The sequence below is a fragment of the Triticum urartu genome, chromosome 3A (genome assembly GCF_056163025.1).
Source record: "Triticum urartu cultivar PI428250 chromosome 3A, HENAU_Tu73, whole genome shotgun sequence".
Taxonomy (NCBI): domain Eukaryota; kingdom Viridiplantae; phylum Streptophyta; class Magnoliopsida; order Poales; family Poaceae; genus Triticum; species Triticum urartu.
Window position 1 is genome coordinate 444,257,010 of NC_141875.1, and position 16,427 is coordinate 444,273,436.

The window sequence follows — 16,427 nt, forward strand, 5'->3', positions numbered from 1 at the left end:
TTTACTTCTATGGGCAAGAGGAAGATGGAAGCTGACTTGTCAAAATATGCTAATCTTTTTGCCCAGGATCTTCATTCCGGATTCTTGAACCGGCTTTATACAAGCCGAGATAATGAGGCTGACTTGGTAAATCTGATAAAGGAATGCTATGAGGTAAACATTTTCATCCTTATCTTTGTATTTTCACTGCCTTGTATCCTGTAGCCCCCAAGGGCCGGTTTAGCTTGTAAAGACAAGCCGAGACTTTTGAATTTCCAAATTGCACATTGTTGACTTTTAAGTTTTTTGAACAAATACACATTAGCCCCCAAGTGCCAGGATTGAAACTTGTATGAATCCTCGGGACTTTGAGTAAGTAGTAAGAAAGAAGCAATCCGCATTAGCCCCCAAGTGCCAGGATTGAAACTTGTATGAATCCTCGGGACTTTGAGTAAGCAGTAAGAAAGAAGCAATCCGCATTAGCCCCCAAGTGCCAAGTGTAGAACCAGTTGTATGCTTGGGACTTTTGATAAAATATTGATATGCTCATCTGATTGTGGCAGGCTGACATAAACCATCAACGGACGCAGATTGCTGATCTTCAAGAGAGTATCAAATCTCATCAAGAAGAATCTTCTAAAGCCAAAGATGAAGTTCGAGCCGCTTTAACTTCCATAGAACGACTGAAGGAAGAATTCAAGACTGAACGTGCCAATTGGGACACTGAGAAGGGTACATTGCTGAAACGGGCTGAAGACGCCGAATCTGCTCTTAAACCGGTGGCAGAAGAGCTTTCTGGGTTGAAGCGTCAAGTGAACGCCATGACCTCCGCAGTATTTGGTAAGTACTCCTAGCAAGGCATCTGAAATATCCATCTTGTAAGGTGCCAGTTGAAATATGAAATTCTTAAACCGTTGCAGGTAGCCGCATTACTCATCTGGGCTCAGATGTACGGATGAAGCTGAAAGCAGCATATACTCTGCTTGAACAACTATACACCGGTGCTCAACGGGTTATCTGCGCAGCATCCTATGACAATCCGGCCCCAACACTGATCAAGGACACTCTGGCAAGGCTATCCATGGCACCAGCACAGATAGAAGAGGTAAAGCCATATGCTGCCAGGGCTGGCGCTTTGTTGGCACTTACCCGAGCCAAAGCGTGGATAGCTGACTTGGATCCGGTTGACCTTGCCAAAGGCTTTCCAAGCACACAAGAAAACGGGGCAGATTTTGATGATGAAGCCCTTAAAAGAGTGACAAGGGAAATGCGTCCTCTGGCGAGTCAACTGGCAGAAGATGCTAACTTGACTGTTCACTAGTCTTATTATGATGCCAACAACAAACGGGTTAACACTGTCATCCCGGAGGCGCAAAATCTTATTCCGGGAATCCGTAAGCACACTTATGCCCCTGACATTGATCCGTCAGAACTTATCAGTGAAGAAGCTATCTGTCAGGCCTTAACCCGGATTGACTGGACCACCACAAACTTCCAGCCGCTAGGTGGGGAGGAGGAGGCTGATCTGACGCCAGATGACCCATCAACTTCGCATCAACATGGTAATGAGACTTGATCCGGCAATCAGAGTGATGCTCCATAAACCTTGTTCTGCTGGAAACACCATACTTTGGGCCTTCAAGCGCCTTGTAATAGGCTAGTGAAAATACTTTAATCCGTTGCCATCGTGCACTGGGATACACTTTGCGTTGATTCGTCATGATAATTTCGGTACTGGCTTATGTATTTTTACAATATTATGCAGTCCCTGTGTCTGCATAAGGAAAATCTGTCCAGGCGGTTTACCACCGGACGGGTCAAAATACCCAACACAACTTCGTAAGCAACTATGGTTGCAGCAATAATAAATCATACCTGTGATACAAAACATTGTTGTTGGTTTACCAATTGTGATTTGAAGAAGGGTGAAAACCCAACTTCCACCATGCCATGTTGGTATATATATGATATAGAACCGGGTTGTGATGAACACCGGCCGATTGCTGGAGACAAGGTGTCAAAGCCAGACCGGTTTTGAAGGATGCCGGGTTACCTTTAATTGTATGCTTTAACAGAAGATCCGTAAGCCATACCAGGTTAAAAACACCGGTTTAACATAAACCTTACGAAAAACAAAACTTGGCAAGAAGCAAACAAAAACCATGGTCAAGGCTTTTCAAGGGCTGCCAGGCCCAAATCGAGGCTTTTCATGGGCTGCCAGGCCACTGAGTTAAACCATTTTGACGAAGCCTTTTAAGATGGCCCTCCAACTAACCAATCATCGTTTTAACTTTGACAAGTTTAGGGTCTCAATGAGAGTAACTGTCAAATGTTCGACGGGTCGTGCCAGGATTACCTGGATAGGAGTGGCTTACTTGATGAAGGCAGGTTAACCCGGGGTTTTAGGTGAATACACCAGGCTTCCAAGCTGTGGGTCGATACCCAGCTACAAGGGTCCTTTCAAACTCTTTGGTATTTGACACAAAGAGCCCCCAAGTAACTTTGTGAGCTGTGCTCAATGGGTGCCTATGTTTGAGTCGTGCTTTACGCAATCAAACTCTCTTTGGCCCCTTGGGTGTGAAGCTCCCAAGCTAGATGGTGGCATGGTAGCCGGGCTAACAGGTAGTACTTCACTTTATTAGCTGAAGCCCCCAAGTTAACAGATATTTAAAGAAAAAACGGCGGAGACCCTGCTTGATAGCAAGGATGCCGGTTTATTATATTGATCATAATATATACATTGTTGAAATATGTACATACGAAAAGTCTGTGGCTTCAAGTGTAATAAGGCCGTAGGAGAGCTATGTTCCATAGCCGCCGGGTCTCCTCCTCAGAGCTACATGAGTCTTCTCGAACGTCAATGAGGTAGTATGATCCGTTGTGCAGATTTTTGCTGACCATAAAGGGCCCTTCCCAAGGTGGGGATAATTTGTGCATATCAGTCTGGTCTTGTTGATAAACCGCCGACCGAGCCAAAGCCATGTCTCGTTTCTCATCTAACAGGTCCAGTGCCTCTTGGCGTGCTTTCTCGTTGTCCGCTTCAACATGATTCGCAACCCGGGGCGAGTCGTGACGAATATCACTTGGGAGGACAGCCTTAGCCCCATAGACCAGGAAAAAAGGTGTATATCCTATAGATCGGTTTGGGGTGGTATTTATACTCCATAACACAGATGGTAATTCTTCCACCCAACAACCCGGCGTCCGCTTCAAAGGGACCATAAGCCGAGGCTTGATACCCTTCAGGATTTCTTGATTCGCCCTCTCAGCTTTACCATTAGACTGGGGGTGAGCCACGGACGCTACATCAAGTCGGATGTGCTCTCATTGGCAAAACTCCTCCATCTCACCTTTAGAAAGGTTCGTACCATTATCTGTGATGATGCTATGTGGAAAGCCGAAACGGAAAATAATCTTTTTGAGAAATTGAACCGCCGTGGCTGCATCACATTTACTGATGGGCTCCGCTTCAACCCATTTGGTGAACTTGTCAACCGCCACCAACAGGTGGGTCTTCTTGTCCTTGGAGCGCTTAAAGGGTCCAACCATATCAAGCCCCCAAGTAGCAAATGGCCAAGTGATGGGAATCATGCGTAACTCTTGAGCCGGAACATGAGCTCGACATGAAAATTTCTAACAAGCATCACACCGCTTTACCAAGTCTTCCGCATCAGAATGAGCTGTCAACCAGTAGAACCCGTGTCGGAAAGCTTTAGCAACCAAGGACTTTGAACCGGCATGGTGACCGCAATCCCTTTCATGGATTTCACGTAGAATCTCTTGTCCTTCTTCAGGAGAAACACAACGTTGGAATACGCCTGAAACGCCAGAACGGTGCAACTCACCATTGTGAACAACCATAGACTTGGACCGCCAGACTATCTGTCTGGCGAAAAGTTCATCTTCTGGTAATTCGCCCCGGTTCAGAGACGGAAAATATGGAACCATCCAATCTGGAGTGGCATGTAAAACGGCTACCAACTGGGCCTCCGGATCAGGAACAGCTAAATCCTCCTCTGTAGGCAACTTTACAGATGGGTTATGCAAGATATCTAGAAAGGTATTGGGTGGTACCGGCTTACGCTGAGATCCCAGCCGGCTTAGAGCATCTGCTGCCTCATTCTTGCGCCGGTCGATGTGTTCCACCTGATAACCCTTAAAGTGACCTGCTATAATATCCACCTCGCGCCTATAAGCCGCCATGAGCGGGTCCTTAGAATCCCAAGTACCAGAAACTTGCTGAGCCACCAGATCAGAATCTCCAAAGCATCAAACCCAGCTTAAGTTCATTTCCTTAGCTACACGAAGGCCGTGGAGTAAGGCCTCGTACTCCGCTGCATTGTTAGTACAAGGAAACATTAAGCGGAGAACATAACAAATCTGATCTCCTCGAGGGGAAGTGAGGACAACCCCAGCCCCCGAGCCTTCCAACTGCCTGGATCCATCAAAGTGAATGGTCCAGTATGTATTATCCGGTTTGTCCTCTGGTTCCTGTAACTCGGTCCAATCATTGATGAAGTCAACAAGCTCCTGAGATTTGATGGCTGTTCGGGGCGTATACTTCAAACCATGGGGACCAAGCTCAATCGCCCACTTCGCAACCCGGCCAGTTGCTTCTCTATTCTGGATTATATCGCCCAAGGGAGCAGAACTAACCACTGTGATAGGATGGCCTTGAAAGTATTGCTTGAGTTTCCTACTTTCCATAAAAACTCCATACACTAGCTTCTGCCAATGCGGATATCTTTGTTTTGATTCGATCAGTACCTCACTGATATAATAAACTGGTCATTGAACCGGATATTCTTTTCCAGCCTCCTTACGCTCAACCACAATCGCCACACTGACCTCTCGGGCATTGGCAGCCACGTACAATAATAGAGGCTCATTATCAACTGGAGCAGTGAGGACTGGCGGTTCAGTCAGCTGCCGCTTTAATTCCTCAAATGCCGCATTGGCGACGTCACTCCAGACGAATTTATCTGTCTTCTTCAACATCTGATACAGGGGAATTGCCTTCTCTCCCAAACGGCTGATAAACTGGCTGAGGGCTGCAATCCGGCGCGCCAGACGCTGAACATCATTGATACACGCCAGTTTAGCCAAGGATGTGATTGCCTTGATTTTTTTCGGATTTGCCTCAATACCTCTGTTGGACACAAGAAAACCCAAGAGTTTGCCCGCCGGAACACCAAAAACGCATTTGTCCGGGTTGAGCATCATTTTGTAAACCCGAAGATTGTCGAACGTCTCCTTGAGATCATTTATCAAGGTTTCCTGCTTCCTGGACTTCACCACAATATCATCCACATAGGCATGAACATTACGCCCGATCTGCTTGTGAAGACAATTTTGCACACAATGCTGGTAGGTTGCTTGGGCACTCTTGAGCCCAAAGGGCATAGAAACATAGCAGAAAGCTCCAAAGGGAGTGATGAAGGCTGTCTTCTCCTGGTCCTTAACTGCCATTTTAATCTGATGATAACCTGAATAAGCATCCAGGAAACTCAGGCGCTCACAACCCGCCGTTGCATCAATGATCTGATCAATACGTGGGAGAGCGAAAGGATCTGCCGGGCAAGCTTTATTCAAATCAGTGTAGTCCACACACATACGCCAAGTGCTATTTTTCTTAAGAACAAGCACCGGATTAGCCAACCATTCGAGATGAAACACTTCGACAATAAACCCAGCTGCCAGTAGCCGGGCTACCTCTTCGCCGATGGCCTTGCGTCTTTCTTCGTTAAAACGGCGAAGGTACTGCTTGACCTGTTTAAACTTAGGATCAATATTGAGAGTGTGCTCAGCGAGTTCCCTCGGTACACCTGGCATGTCAGAAGGTTTCCATGCAAAGATGTCCCGGTTCTCATGGATGAACTCGATGAGCGTGCTTTCCTATTTCGGATCCAAATTGGCACTAATACTAAACTGCTTGGATGAATCACCAGGGACGAAGTCAACAAGTTTAATCTCATTAGCCAGTTTGAACGTCAGGGCTGGGTCATGCTCAGTTGTAGGTTTCTTCAGAGGGGTCATGTCCGCCAGATCAACATTGTCCTTATAGAATTTCAGCTCCTCTGTAGCACAAACCGATTTAGCATAGGCCGCTTCACCTTCCTCGCAATCCAAAGCAATCTTTCGACTCCCATGTACTGTGATCGTCCCCTTATAACCCGGCATTTTGAGCTATAAATAGACATAACAGGGTCTCGCCATGAATTTCGCGTAAGCCGGCCGTCCAAATAGCGCGTGATATGGACTCTGGATTTTCACCACCTCAAAGGTCAAAGTCTCAGACCTGGAATCATGCTCATCTCCAAACACGACTTCCAAAGCAATCTTTCCAACAGGGTATGCCGATTTACTTGGTACTACACCATGAAAAATAGTGTTTGACGGTTTAAGATTCTTATCTGTCAACCCCATGCGACGGAAAGTCTCATAGTACAGGATGTTGATACTGCTCCCTCCATCCATCAGAACCTTGGTAAACTTATAGCCCCCCACCTGAGGTGCTACCACTAAGGCTAGTTGACCTGGATTGTCAACCCGGGGCGGGTGATCCTCTCTGCTCCACACAATGGGCTGCTCCGACCATCGTAGATAACGTGGCACGGCCGGTTCAATAGTATTGACTGCCCTCTTATGAAGTTTCTAATCCCGCTTGCACAGGCTAGTAGTAAACACATGATACTGTCCGCTGTTCAACTGCTTGGGGTGACTCTGGTAACCTGCCTGTTGCTGATTCCCTTGGTTATTCTGCTGGTTATTACCATGGTTGTTCTGATGGCCCTGGTTGTTCTGAAATCCAGAGCTTGAACCGTCGCCCCCATGGAAACCTGGGCCCGAACCGCCCGGCGGATCCTGATCATACCGGTATAGATTAGAATTTTTGAACTCCCTCATTATATGACAATCCTTCCAAAGATGTGTGGAAGGGGCTTCCTTGGTTCCATGCTTCGGGCAGGGTTGGTTTAACAAACGCTCCAGATTCATCCCTCCACCGCGCTGGGGCGGTTTACCTTTGCGACGCTGCATATTTGTGTTAGCCACCAAATCTGAACTATCTGCTTGACGCTTACCATTATTCCCATGGCCTCCTTGGTTGTGGTGCTGCCCCTTTGCACCGCCGTTCTTCTTTCCCTTCTCCGGTTTGTCCTCCTCTGAATCTGGATCCTTGGTATTATCTGAATCGGCATACTTAACCAAAGCGGCCATGAGTGTTGACATGTCATTGCAGTGACGTTTGAGCCTCCCCAACTTCTGTTTCAACGGCTTGACACGGCAATTGCCCTCTAACGTTAACACTGCGGTGTCTGCATTGATACGATCTGATGAATGCAAAATCGCCCAGACCCGTTTGACCCAATGGGTGGTGGACTCTCCTTCCTCTTGGACACAAGCGGCCAGATCTACAATTGACATCGGCTGCTTACACGTATCCTTGAAGTTCTGGATAAACCGACGCTTTAATTCGGCCCATGAACCAATAGAATTGGTCGGCAAGCTCTTCAACCAAGTGCGAGATGTTCCTTCCAACATCATGGTGAAATATTTAGCACATACCACCTCATCCACATCTACCATCTCCATTGCCATCTCATAGCTCTCCACCCACGCCTCTGGCTGCAAATCGGCGGTGTAATTTGGTACCTTACGAGGTCCCTTGAAATCCTTGGGCAATCGCACATTACGCAATGCGGGAGTTAAACATGGTACCCCTAGGGAACTGAACATCACCCCTGGCTCCACGGAGGTAGTGGGGTGAACCGGAGTATGTTGTCGTGCTTCGTGTCGAGCTGTCAACTCGGCCTCTCGTCGTGCGCGGCCGTGGTCCACAACATGTGCATTAGCACCTCCCCCGGCCGGGTTGTTCCCTCGTGGAGAATTTCGGTGGCGTGCGCTACTAGACACGGCCGGTTCGTCTTCCACGTGTCTGCTATAACTCTGGCTTGGACGGGGAGTGGAATGAATCCTCTCACGGTTGTGTGAATACGCTTGCTGTTGATTTAGTGTTGTCTGAAGGAGATCCCTGGCCCGACGCGCTTCCACTGCAACTGGTGACTCGCCGTCGGTTGGGAGGGCCGCCAGACGCGAAGCGGCGGCCACAATATTATCCAATGGGTTGGAATAATGCCCGGGCGGTGTTGATGGTACAACGTTGTTCTGGCGAGGCAGGTCTGTTGCGCGCGGCTGAACCGGCGCTCCTGCTCCCGGCGCCCCGCCCGGTTTAGTGTGGGTTGGTTACCAGCTCCTGCATCTGGCGTGTTGAAAAGATTCTGCGGCTCATAAACCAATGGGAGACGTGATCGGTACCTTCTTCTCATGACCTCTTCCGAAGCATTCTGATCCAGTCTAATCCGATAAGCCTGTGCTTCCAACTCGGCCCGCTCTGTAGCCATCCCGGCGTTCTCTGCTGCCAGGTCCACTTTAGCCTAGGCTATCTGATCTTTCACTTTTAGAATCTCCGCATCATGTTGATCCCTGGATGCTGCATCTACCTCCGCGGACATTAGTGCCGCTAGAGCGTCGAACAAATCAGACAAGACTTGGGCCAGAGGCGGCGCCGAGCTTCCTGCCCCTGCTGGTGTGGCCGTCGTTGAACCGGAGAGCACTGCTGCGGCGGTAGATGAATGAGGCGCCGATCGTGTGCCAGCCATGAAGATGGCGGTCCAGTTTGGCAGACCAGGGGAATCCAGAATACTGTTTCCCTCAGATCCTCCCTCAATCCGGTCATCCTGCAACTGGTAAAGCGATTCGGTTTCTCCAGAAGACTCGTCACCACTTTGGACTACGGTTTCTCCATCGGAAACCGGTCCCTCCTCGTACCCCAATCCATGGACAACACCTACGAAAACATGCCTTGCCTCAGGATGAACCGGTGAAGAACTTGCACGCTGAGCCATTTCGATGATGTCGGTGCAGATGTCCGGCTCGGGGGCCGGTTCGCCGATCTTGCCGATGAAGACGTGAATCCCACCAAAGGGGTCCCGGTACCCATATTCGATTGAATCGGCCTCGGGACCCCATCCTACGTTGTCGATGTAGAGCTCTCCACGGCGACTCTTCGTCATCAGGCCCACGGCGTATCCCTTGAGTCCATCGAAGCTGCCCTTCAAGAACTCAAAACCACCATGCGATAGCCCCACGATGGGCGCCAACTGTCGTGGAATTGTCACGACAGATGTCCTCGTGAAAGGACTTGGTCGCGGATCCATCGCTACGGGTTAGCTTGAAGGGGTTAAACCGGACAAGGGGACACGGGAGTTTATACTGGTTCGGCCCCTTCGATGAAGGTAAAAGCCTACGTCTAGTTGTGATTGGTATTGCTAGGGTTTCAAAGGCCAGGGAGCGAATCCGCTTTGTCTGGCTCTCGAGTTGTTATTCTCCCTTGAACCGCCGCCGGGTCACCCCTTTATATACTCAGGAGGACCCCGGCCGGTCTACAGAGTCCCGAGGCTGGCTCATACAAGTGTCCGCCTCGGTCTCCTCTTTCCTATCTTATAATATTAGTTTATACAATCATGGCGGTTTACTACCACGGGCCCTAAATCGCCTGCGGGCTCTAGGCCTCTAAGCCTTATCCATAAAGCGCCATCTTCTGGGTTTCCTTGGGCTTCAGCATAGGTGAGGGTGAACCGGCCCCTCCTGGGCGGTTTACCCCTAATGGTTATATCCTCAACAAATAATATATCAAAGAACCATGGTACTTCGGATACCAAGGATGGCAATGGCAGGTCACGTCGCAACAAACACAAGCACCGCATCAACAGCGACAATACCGAGGATACGACAGTCAATGCCAGATTCAAAGGCTCTAAACCCGGTCAACGGAAAAATCCATTCAAAAGAAGCACTCCGGGCCCGTCCAGTTTGGACCATATACTCGATCGCTCGTGTCAAATACACGGCACCCCCGACAAGCTAGCCAACCACACCAACAGGGATTGTTGGGTGTTCAAGCAGGCCGGCAAGTTAAATACCGAGAACAAAGATAAGGGGTTGCATAGCGATGACGAGGAGGACCCCCGGCCGCCGAACACCGGAGGACAGAAGAGGTTCCCCCCACAAGTGTGGACGGTGAACATGATATACGCAACCCACATCCCCAAGAGGGAGCGGAAGCGTGCGCTAAGGGACGTATATGCGTTGGAGCTAGTCGCCCCAAAGTTCAACCCATGGTCCTCCTGTCCGATCACCTTCGATCGCAGGGACCACCCCACCAGTATCCGTCATGGCGGATTCGCCGCACTGGTCCTAGATCCAATCATTGACGGATTTCACCTCACTCGAGTCCTTATGGACGACAGCAGTATCCTGAACCTGCTTTATCAGGACACAGTGCGCAAAATGGGTATAGACCCCTCAAGGATCAAACCCACAAAAACGACCTTCAAAGGCGTCATACCAGGTGTAGAGGCCCATTGCACAGGCTCAGTCACACTGGAAGTGGTCTTCGGATCCCCGGATAACTTCCGAAGCGAGGAGTTAATCTTCGATATAGTCCCGTTCCGCAATGGCTATCATGCACTGCTCGGGTGAACCACATTTGCGAGATTCAATGTGGTACCGCATTATGCATACCTCAAGCTCAAGATGCCAGGACCTCGGGGGGTCATCACAGTCAATGGAAACTCAGAGCGCTCTCTCCGCATGGAGGAGCACACTGCGGCCCTCGTAGCAGAAGCGCAAAGCAGCCTCTTAAGGCAATCCACCAGTTCGGCGATTAAAGACCCAGACACCTTCAAGCGCGCCTAGAGTAATCGGCAACAAGACCGCCTGGCACGTTCCGAGCTCGCATAGCAATGCGGCCCCCGCCCAAGTCCCAGCCAAACGGCGAAATCCATGCCACGCGTACATAATTACGCATTGAAATACCATGGGCACAGGCGGGGACGGGGGCACGACTATGGCAAGCCCCAAGACGTGGCTCAACCGCACTAGGGGCTTCCCGCTTTGTTATTTTTCTCTCTTTCAGGAATTTAATCTCTAGAAACCCTGTCCGGCAGTATGATTGCCGGACACACGATGCAACAACCAAGGAGGCAGAAAGCTACGTCGCACCACGGAACTCCCAGGTGGCTTCTAATAACGAGTGAAATACCTGCTTTAAATACCATTCCTCAGCTTGCCCTTGGAGGGGACATGTCAAATAGTCCTACTTTTTGCTTATCGCACTACTTGTATCATTCTGCTTCGACGCACCTTATCACTACAAAAAAATACACTTCCGTGATGATACGTGTTTGTCACAGTAGGTCGCATTTCTTGTCATGCATGTACATCCATGACATATTTATGACAGAATCAAGATAGTCATACCTGTGCTGTCATAGAAGTGTTCCATGACATTACCAAAATTATCATCATGGAAGTGTCCACTTCCATGACGATAAATCGCGCGTCACAGAAGTGCTTTCGTCAAGGGTGACCGACACGTGGCATCCACCGTAACGGAACGCCGTTAAGCTATCGGGTCGGGTTTTGGATCCGATAACCCGTTAACAGCCCCGACCAATGGGGATTTTCCACGTGTAAAATCATCATTGGCTAGAGGAAACACGTGTCGGCTCATCGTTGGGACAGATGTCATCCACTCATTGGACAGGAGGCGCCTATGATAGGTCGACACGTGGCACGACCCAACAGTGGCCCATTCCGGTGAAAAAGGCTGGCCCAGTAAAAATTAGCAGGCCGGCCCATATAAGGCCTACTTGTGTCAGGTCCATTTAAGCCCACGGCCCATACGAGATGTGCCAATTCGGCCCGTTAAAGATTTGACACCATTGCAGCCCATCGTCAGTTCGAGCCCGTTAATAGCCTGCTATATATTTGGGCTCAATATTGGCCCGATGAGATTCCGGCCTGTTAACGGCCCATTTAATGGATGGGCCAATTTTCGGGATGTACATCTTTCGGCCTTTTAGCAACCCATTTAAATGTGGGGCTAATTTCCGGCCCGGTGTGTCTTTCAGCCTGTTGACGGCCCATAAATCTGATGGGCCATTTGTAGTCGGACCTGAGTTTTGGCCTTTTAGTGGCCCATTTAAGTGTTGGGCCAATTTCTGGCCCGGTGTCACTTTCAGCCTATTGACAGCCCATAAATCAGTTGGGTCAATTGTAGTCAGACCTGAGTTTTGGCCTTTTAGCGACCCATTTAAGTGTTGGGCCAATTCCCGACCCTGTGTGGCTTTCGGCCTGTTAACGGACCATAAATGAGTTGGGCCATTTGTAGTCGGACCTTAGTTTTGGCCTCTTAACGGCCCATGCCCTTCATGGTCCAATACCAGCCCGGTTTCTCTTTCGGCCTGCTAAAGGCCCACAACACAGTTGGGCCGTTTACAATACGACCAACCTGACTTTCGGCCTCTTAGCGGCCCATGCTCTTCATGGTCCAATACAAGCCCGCTGCCTCTTTCGGCCTGCTAAAGGCCTACAGTATAGTTGGGCCATATGTAGCCCAAACTTAGTAACGTCCTGTTAATGGCCCGTGAAATAAATTGGGGCCACCTGTTGCCCGCTTCGATGTCGGCCTGTTAATGACCCGGGAGGTAAGAGGGCCGACCATTAACTTTCGGCCTAGTAACGGCCCATTAACTTAATGGGCCCACTAAAGTTTGTTCATGTCTTTAGGCCAAATTAGATAATTTGAGCCCATTACGACGAGCAAAGGTATGGAATACAGGGAATAACGTTGCACATCCAGAATATATTACAGGAAATTACATCCACTTGGCAATCAGAGATTGATGCCAGTGCAAATAAATGAGCAGAACCTAACCATCTACAACGTCACAATCTGCAACCTCAGCACAGATGACGCCCGTAAGCATGTGGGCAAGTTCTTGCTACTTTGCCACACTGTCTCTGAAAACATTTATCAGTTGTTGTGTCGCACGACTCTGCACCTCTGATTCATCCACCATTTCCATCATTGCTTCAACCATTAATTGGTTCACAAACATACATTTATTCCGTTGCATTCGAGACAGAGGATACTGAACCGATTCAGATGGAGATTTTGGCAGGCTTGTATTGTTGATAGTGGAGAGTTTCTTGACCACCGCATCATAACATAAATTAGGACGGGAACCAAACAGATTAATCATGAGTTATTGCCATATTACCTGGCCTAGATTTACTGGAAAGAAACAATGGGGTTGCCTTGCTGTTTTCAGAGTTTGTCTTCTTATCTTCAGCAGCCTGCACAAAATTAACACACTAGCATTCCTATCATTGGCCAAGTCAGATAATAGGAAAGCAACATTGACACAACGAACGTTTGGGCAACTAGCCTACACCAAATTAACACAATATGGCACCGCTATCATCAGCCAGGTAAGGTAATACGAAAGCAACATTGACACAATAAATGAATGGGCAACCAGAGAAGCACTACAATCCAGTAATGTGCGTGATATGAGATAGCACATTCATGCAGCTCAGTACGCAAAACTACCAGGCAGTCTTCCTTACAAAAATCAACATTGGCGCCTTTAACATTTTTCTACAACTAATTTTAGATCAGATAAAGGTTTGATTCACGCCGATTAACAAAATACATGCTGATGTAAAAATATAGTGATATACAACAGGTACTTACATCAGCACTGGAGCACAGAGAATTCCCGCAAGATATTTTCCTCGAATACGATCCCAATGGAGGAAGTCTTGTATCGTTTAACCTTATTTTCTAAAAGAGAGACGGGTAAGAAACATGTAGAAAATATGATCAGAATGCTATAAAATTTCATGATGCAAGGATACGCACACGCTTCTTAGAATGGAGTTGACATTCTTTTGCTGGACTGGAGCGGACTAGTTCTTTGGCCACTGGAATCTGCTTATTATCTATGGGAGTTGGGTTTCTCTGTGCTGGAGCAGTATCTATGAAAAATGGAGTTGGTTTATTATCTCCTGGCATTTTGATCTTTTTCAAAGACTTGGTTTGTAACCCTTCAGATTCTAACATAGCCGTCTTCCCCTTGCATGCCTTATATAGAAGAATGGTGATTCAGTTATAAAACATGCTACAACAGAGATGGAATAGGTACTGAAGAATAGAAAGGCATGACATATTGACATGTATTCACTCCATCCGGAAATAAATGGATGGGTCTAGGCGTATTTCAGTTCTAGATACATCTAGTTTTATCCATTTCTGCGACATTTAATCCGGACGGAGGGAGTATGATGTAAGAGCTAGGGATACGACAGGACAACACAGTAAAAAAACACTGAAAAACCCACTGCAGAACCAAAGTATTCAAACCCACTGATATGAGATAGCACACTCATGCAGCTCAGGATGCAAAACTACCAGGCAATTTTCCTTGCAAAAATCAACATTGTGGCCTTTAATCATACATTTTGCTACAACTAAATTTAGATCAGATAAAGGTTGGATTCACGCCGATTAACAAAATACATGCTGATGTAAAAATATAGTGATATACAACAGGTACTTACATCTACATTGGAGCACAGAGAATTTCTGCAAGAATCTTTCCTCATAAACAATACCATTGCAGAAAATCTTCTATCTGTTAAGCTTATTTTCTAAAAAAGAGAGATGGGTAAGAAACATGTAGAAAATATGATCAGCATGCTATAAAATTTCATGATGCAAGGATACGCACACGCTTCTTAGAATTGAATTGACATATTTTTGCTGGACTGGAGCGGACTAGTTCTTTGGCCACTGGAATCTGCTTATTATCAGTAGGAGTTGGGTTTCTCTGTGCTGGAGCAGTATCTATAAAAACTGGAGTTGGTTTATTATCTCCTGGCGTTTGGATCTTTTGCAAAGGCCTTGTTTGTAACCCTTCAGATTCTAACATAGTCATCTTCCCCTTGCATGCCTTGTATAGAAGAATGGTGCTTTAATTATAAAACATGTGGCAGCAGAGAGATGGAATAGGTACTGAAGAATAGAAAGGCATGACATATTGACATGTATTCCCTCCATACGGAAAAAAATGGATGGGTCTAGGCGTATTTCAGTTCTAGATACATCCTTTCTTATCCATTTCGGCAACATGTAATCCGGACGGAGGGAGTATGGTGTAAGAGCTAGGGATACGACAGGACAACACAACAAAAAAAAACACTAGTTGAATGTAAAACTGTATGCTAGAGGAATACGTACAGAAATAACTAAGGCAACATACACGTGTATGATTGGGAAAATAAGATGGCATTGCAACAGAGCACTAGAACAACACTTCAATGTAAAAAAAACATGGTATGGTAGACAGATGAAGTACATACTGATGAATAACAATGCATAAGATATTCAGAAGCATGATGTCCAAATTAAGCAGATGGCATTGCGATAGAGTAGAATGACAGTACTTGAATTTGAAAACATGTTATCATGAATGGAATAGGAACTGAAAAACAGGAAGGCATGACATATTTACATGCATGATCAGCATGCTAAGCACATGGCATTGCAATAGAGTAGATACACTCCAGGACATTATATGCATGTTGTACCCATATCACAGGCCAAGTTAGAGCAAGGACCTTGTGGGGTGAAGAGGATTCATCATCTTTCTGCAAGTCTTCTGAAGAACTGCCTTTACATGTTCCATCATATTGGGTATCATTGACATCAAGTTTATTGGCCTTTACATTGCTCCGTGAGGTTCTTGTGGATATATCAGTGTGTGCAATTATATCTGACATGCATGAAAGACAACTAGTAGTTAGATTTATGTAATGAGTGCCTGTAGGAGACGACATAAATAGTAGGACTGGGGTTAACTAGCAGCAACAAGTCTCATAAACTAAAGGGAGAACACAATGAAAGCTACAAAATATGTATCGTTCGTACTCGAGATTAACTAGATGGCACACAAAAGTATTAAAGAACAACATAGGAAATACTAGAAGTGGTACAATACTATAATCACCAGCCTGTGGGATAGCATTGGCTGATGGATGATAACTATGGAACAATGTTATCTAAAGAACAAGTATCTTAGCTGAACTATGGAATAACGTTAACTCCTGAACAAGACCCGTAAGAGATTAGCATGAATATACAGTGAAATGTGATGATCTATTTTCCATGCTTAGATGAATAACAAAACCATAAATGTTGCACACAAGTAAGATGAGGGTACAACCTATCTGGCTGCCATCCATAGGAGTGAGCATCATGTGCTGACTTGTCGATGGCCTTGCAGTTGTTGTGGCTGTGCATGTCGGGCACGCGCATTCGATGCAGGGAACTGTTGAGTGGGGACTATAGCTCCCTTCTGGTGTATGCTTCCCTTGTTGGAGCAGCTACGGTGAGTCGGAAGACGGTGTGTCTGAAGATGCAGATAACGCATAATGTTAAGAACGACATATCTCTTTTATCTGAAGAAATACACTAAGAGATCAACAACAATGTACGAGAGTGGTCACACGTCTGTTGACTAAAGACTAAATTGGGGTCA